A 6,597-nucleotide genomic window follows, 5' to 3' on the forward strand; every position below is an offset into this window, starting at 1 on the left:
TATTTTTTTAAAGATTTTATTTTTAAGCAATCCCTACACCCAATGTGGGGCTTGAACTCACGACCCTAGTCAAGAGCCACAGGCTCCACCGACTGAGCCAGGACATTTTTTTTTTAATGTTTTATTTATTTTTTGAGAGAGAGAGAGACAGTGTGAGCAGGGGAGGGACAGAGAGAGGGAGACAGAACCCGAAGCAGGCTCCAGGCTCTGAGCTATCAGCACAGAGCCCAACGTGGGCTCAAACTGACACAGGGCTTGAACCCACGAACCTTGAGATCATGGCCTGAGCTGAAGTCAGACGCTCAACTGACTGAGGCACCTGGGCACCCCACAAAGGACGTGATTAAAAAAGTAGAAAGACGGGGCGCCTGGGTGGCGCAGTCGGTTAAGCGTCCGACTTCAGCCAGGTCACGATCTCGCGGTCCGTGAGTTCGAGCCCCGCGTCGGGCTCTGGGCTGATGGCTCAGAGCCTGGAGCCTGTTTCCGATTCTGTGTCTCCCTCTCTCTCTGCCCCTCCCCCGTTCATGCTCTGTCTCTCTCTGTCCCAAAAATAAATAAACGTTGAAAAAAAAAATTAAAAAAAAAAAAAAAGTAGAAAGACAATCTATAGAATGGGAGAAAATATTTACAGATCACATATGTGATAAAGATTTAATATCCAGAATATATGAACTACTCCTGCAAATCAACAACAAAAGGACAAGCTCAGTTTAAAAGGGCACAAAGGAGCTAAATAGACCTTGCTCCAAAGAAGATATACAAGTGGTCAATAAGCACATGAAAAGATGTTCAGCATCATTCGTTAGGGAAATGCAAATCAAAACCACAGTGACGAAGGGTTTGGCCTTGGCAACCAAGGAGAGATGTGGTTTGAGATTCCACTCTGGATCAGCGTCATGGCCACGTGCTTGCTCATCCCCGGCATAGCCACTGCGCACATCCACACGTTCACTAACAGGGGAAAGGGAAAAAAGGCTTGCCAGATTTTCATATCAGTGGAGTTTGATGGAAAGAGGCACATCTTGGGGAGCCTGGGTGGCGCAGTCGGTTGAGCGTCCGACTTCAGCCAGGTCACGATCTCGCGGTCCGGGAGTTCGAGCCCCGCGTCAGGCTCTGGGCAGATGGCTCAGAGCCTGGAGCCTGTTTCCGATTCTGTGTCTCCCTCTCTCTCTGCCCCTCCCCAATTCATGCTCTGTCTCTCTCTGTCCCAAAAATAAATAAACGTTGAAAAAAAAAAATTAAAAAAAAAAAAAAAGAAAGAGGCACATCTCTGGAGTTAATCGCTACTATGTGTCAAAGCGTTTGGAGACTATCAACCAAGGAAGAATTTTCCTTTTTTTTTCTTTAATGTCTATTTATTGATTTTGAGAGAGAGGGAGTGTGTGAGCAGGGTGGGGTAAAAGAGAGGAAGAGAGAGAATCCCAGATGTGGGGCTTGAACTCAGAAACCATGAGATCGTGACCTGAACCAAAATCAAGAGTTCGACGCTTAACCAGCCGAACCACCCAGGTGCCCCTGGGTGGAAGGAAGTATTTTCCTGATTGATGTAAAATAACTCAGTTATGCTCATCTACCTCTTCTAGAAGGTTATGCACTGTATTAATGTAGTGCATAATAAAAACCACTGGTGTACCAATGTTCATTGCAGCCTTCTTAACAGCTAGAAGATGGAATCAAACCAAACACGCATCAAGAGACGTCTAGATAAAGATAACTTGGTATCGACACACAACAGACTATCATCCAGCCTTACAAAGGAAGGAAGGACTGACACATGCTGCAACATGGATGACCTTGGATATGTTGTGCTAAGTGAAAAGAGCCAGACACAAGAGGACAGATCTCGTGTGCTTCTACTCAGCCAAGGTACCTAGAACAGGAAAGTTCATAGAGACAGAAAGGAAGATGGTCACGAGGGACCTGGGAGCGATAGAACGGGGAGTTACTCTTAAAGGGCACGGAGTTTCTGTTTGAGGTAATGAAAACGTTTTGGAAATAGATAGCGATAATGGTTGCATAACGTTGCGAAAGTCCTGAAAGCCCCTGAGTTGTACACTTTTAGAAAGATTGAGAGATGGGGCGCTTGGGTGGCTCAGTTGGTTGAGCGTCCGACTTGAGCTCGGGTCATGATCTCTCTCTTCCTGGGTTCGAGCCCCGTGTTCGGCTCTGTGCTGACAGCTCGGATCCTGGAGCCAGCTTCGGATTCTGTGTCTCCCTCTCTCTCTGCTCCTCCCCTGCTTGTGCACTTTCTCTCTCTCTCTCTCTCTCTCTCTCTCTCTCTCTCTCACGTTCTCTGTCTCTCAAAAATAACTAACTAACTAACTAAATAAATAAATAAATAAATAAAAGATTGAGAGAAATGTGTGGGTTATAGTCTCATCACAGATCATCAGGAACATGGCGGGATGAACCACGGGCCTTTGCAGGCCCCCGATGGTCCCCAAGCCTCATTCCTCACAAGTGTGGGTGACGGCATTCCAGAGTGGAGTGCCTCAGCTTCTGCCACGGAGGTGCCCCTGAGATCCAGATGACCAGGGCGAGGCTGAGCCAGAGGCTCCACAGGGACCTGTCCTGGGATGTGGCCAATGTGTTAGCTGTAGATGTTCCTCAGGCAAAATGGAACGGCCATGCACGTTTCCAGAAAATCCATTGGCCACTGGTGTGCTTTGGAGCATCAGACGTGTCTCAGGTAGAGAAAGTCCTTCAGGCACAAAATATTCACTCTTTTAGAGGAAATGTGGTCCATTGATTGACTAGTAAGAAAGAAACACTCTCGGGGAGCCTGGGTGGCTCAGTCGGTTAAGCGTCTGACTTCGGCTCAGGTCATGATCTCACGGGGCTCGTGAGTTTGAGCCCTGCATCAGGCTCTCTGCTGTCAGCCCGTCAGCCCGTCAGCACAGAGCCCGCTGCGGATCCTCTGTCCCCCTCTCTCTCTGTCCTTCCCCACTGGCACTCTGTCTCTCTCAAAAATAAATAAATCTTAAAAAAAAAAATAAAGGAACAAAGAATGCAGTGGCAGGTGATGAGGGGATCTGGGAATTGGGGGTGGCGTAGCGGGAGACCAGGACTGCGCCAGAGGGCTGGGAAAGCAGGAAGTACAATCACTGCCTCGCGGATGAGTCCATCTGCCCCGCTGATCTTCCTTCCTGCTTTAGTCACTGCAGATACCACCCCCGGTGAGGGCCTTCGAGCCAGGGCTAGGTCACACCCCCTTCCGTGAGTGGCCCAGGACAGGGAGAGAAGGGCTTGCTTCCCCGACTTCCCTGCTGGAGGGTGGCCTACAAGACCATTCTCCCATCCACATCAAACGCACTGGGGAGATGTCATCCCTTAAAAGGGAACAGGGGGCCAACAGGTAGCAGGAACCAAGGAGTCACAGCCCAAAGCCCTATCCTTCCGTGAAATCCACGCCCCTCCTGGATGAACCTCCAACCCCTCCCAGATTCAAGGGTCAGGACCCACACAAGGCTCTGTGACCGTCTCCTCCCCAGGAATCTTAGGGGTACGTTTGTGCATTGGGAGTGGCCGTGCCAGAGAGAAAATTCGTGGCTTTTTAACTTTGGCTGCACAACCTGAGGTCCCTGGGCTGTCCCACGAAAAAAAAGAAAAAAACGGCGATCCCACTGCCTAACGCTCAAGATCTTGGCCAGTCCAACAGGAAGCAGCTCCAGGCCCACCGCTGGAGGGGGACATGTCCCCAGGGCAAAGGACCCCTCTGGGAGAGACTGGTGAAGTCTGGTGATGTCACCCCCTTCTCCCCATGCAGCTGATCCCGGGGAGACAGAAGTGACTCCTTGGAATGAATGGCAAGTACGACCTGTTCCTGGTCTCAGCAATCTGCAATGTTTGCACCGACGCCAGGCCAGAGGCAGGGCGGGAAGCCAGGAGGGGGGTCAGGGCCCAGCTGGCACAGAAGGACGCAGGGGGCCGGGGTGGCTGGGATGGGGGATGCAGGCGGGCTCGGGCTGCCGCAGCAGGGGCTGAGATCAGTCACACAGGGAAACGTCCCGGAGGAGGGGTCAGGCCGGGCGGGCGATCTGAAGAGGGAAAAGAAACAGGCTGACTCCATGCCAGGCCTGTCACCAGCAGAAATGTGCCAAGCCTGGAACGTTTTCCATTTAACAGATGAGAAAGTGGCCAGAGCTTCCATCTTCCCCAGGGCGGGGCGCGCAGCCAGTGAGTGGCAGAGCCGGGGGTCCAAGCCCCAGTCCCTCCTGGTCACATGGAACCAGCAAGGAAGATGGTTGTGGATGGTGGCGATGACCCCATGAAGGACGGTGTTGGGATTCAAAGGGAGAGAGGCCTTGCTGGGAATTGCAATTGAGGGCTGGGTCTTACAACCCCAGGGGAGCAGGGCGTGGTGGTGGGGGGGGGAGCTTCGGGGGCCCAGGCTTTTATCTCTTCCTTTTCCTGTCTCCTTCTACAATGACTGACTGACCACCACTTCAAAGTGACATTGGAACTTCCAACCATGGACACAGCAGGTGTCACCTCCTGGGAACCTTGCAGGCCAGTTCACGGCTTGCAGCAGTCCCTCAGGCAGAAGGGTGGCCCTGAGGGCGCTGTCACAGGGGCAAGAAAGGTGGTGCACGTGGACCGGACCTCAGCAGAGAGTTTCCTAAAGGCCCGTGTGCCCAGTGCCGAATGCCATCCCTCCCACTGCAAACCCGCTCTTTTGGGCTCCTGGATCCAATCCCAATGTGTTGTGGGGCGCAGGGGTGCTTGTTCCACAACACCAAGCAATGCTCAGACAACACCAGGGTGCCCCACTCCCCCTTACACACACACACACACACACACACACACGTGCACGTGCATGCACTCACTTCAGACACCAATCCAAAATCCAGGCTGTTACCTGTGCTTCCTACGGGCTGTAAATCAGAGGTTCCTAAGACCCCAGCTCGGGTTGGATTCATTTGCTAAAGAAGCTCACAGACCTTAGGGAAACATTTAGGGAAACATTTTGCTTCCTAGATTACTCGCTTACGATGAAAAGACACAGGAACAGCCAGAGGGGAGAGATGTGAGGTGCTGGGACAGGGCTCCGAGCTTTCATGACCTCTCTGGGGGTACCACCCAAACTGTTTCCGCCACCTGAGAAGCTGTCTGAACCCAGTCCCAAAACCCAAGAGGGTTTTTGTGAAGGTTTCATCACACAGGCGCCGAGTGTCTAACTCATTGGCCATTGGCAATGGATTCAAACTCCAGCCCCTCTCCCCTCCCTGGAGGGGGGCAGAGACTGAAATTTCCAACCTTCCATCGCCTGGTTGGTTCTCCTGGCAACCAACTTCCAATGGCTAGGTTACCTAAAAGCTTTCCAGCAGTCCCCTCATTAACATAACAAAGACACCTTTATCACTCTTATCAGGGAAATTCCGAGGGTTTAGGAGCTCTGCGCCTGGAACAAGGTCTAAGAGGAAAATACATTTATTATAAATCAGGACAGCACACTTTCCCAGCACATCCCCCTGCCGGCCAGCTGTGCCCACCCAGTGGGTGGAGGCAGGCAGGGAATGCGGACAGTGGGTCCGAGGGAGGTACCTGTGATTGGTCCTGCTGCCCCTTGCCAGCACCTGAGTCAGGAGCAAACCCATCCTGAGCTTGTCCTCTGCAAAAGCACTGGCTGCAATTTGCACAGACCATTTTCCTGCCATCTCCAGCCGGTCCTGGACTCTCTCTTGCACTGATGCTCCCCTTGGCCTCTGATAACTGAAATCATGCAACGGTGAAGGTAATTCTGAGCGATGTTATACAGGACCTCAGGCCAGATTGGAGTACACGAACATCTATTAAAGATCAATCGGTATTTTCTCCCTTGCCTTCTCAGCTCACTGTTCAAAACAAAAACTGAATTAGAACAAAAATGTTGATACAGTAGCTACTAATAAGAGTTAGGCAGTTATCTTGGGGAACTTACTGAACTCTTCCCAAGACTGTCCCAGGAATCTCCTTGATCCCATGTAACAGATGAGTAAAGTGAGGCTCAGAAAGGGGAGGTGAGCAGTGCAGCCCACACTGCTGAAACAGCAGCACAGGGCAATGAACCTGCAGTGTTGGCCCCCCAACCCATATGCTCTATTTCACTTGCATAGGGTGAATGCTACCGCCTCCTTCCAGCCCCCCATCCCCGATCCCGGTGGTCTGTCTAATTAGGAAAGATTTTTCAAGTGAGAATAATCAGGACTACTAGGGATACACTTAACTGTCAGGTCCCACCCTTGCCTATTAATATCCTATTATTCCCGGAGCTCCCAGCATTGCAGCTCAGTGCTCTGCTGGCATTAGCTAAATGTGTGTGGCACAGCTATTGCTTCCAGGACAGTCTTCCAAAGAGGATTACGATCCGTTTACCTGGTTCCTTAGTTGGCTGTAGGGTTAAAAGTCGTCAACACCAAATACTTATGTGCAACGTTTTTGTCCAGCAGCCCTATTTGGAGTGGGATGGGGAAAGGAGAAACATATAGAAAGTTAAAGTGAAAACCCAGTGCTACATTGTCAATTTTAAGCAATAAGGAAATATCCTGGGGGGTGGGGGGGAGAGTCACTTCTGATGTTACCAATATAATGTTAATGTTAATGTAATGTTACTAATGT

Source organism: Lynx canadensis, chromosome A3 (assembly GCF_007474595.2).
Source record: "Lynx canadensis isolate LIC74 chromosome A3, mLynCan4.pri.v2, whole genome shotgun sequence".
In the NCBI taxonomy this organism is placed as follows: Eukaryota; Metazoa; Chordata; class Mammalia; order Carnivora; family Felidae; genus Lynx; species Lynx canadensis.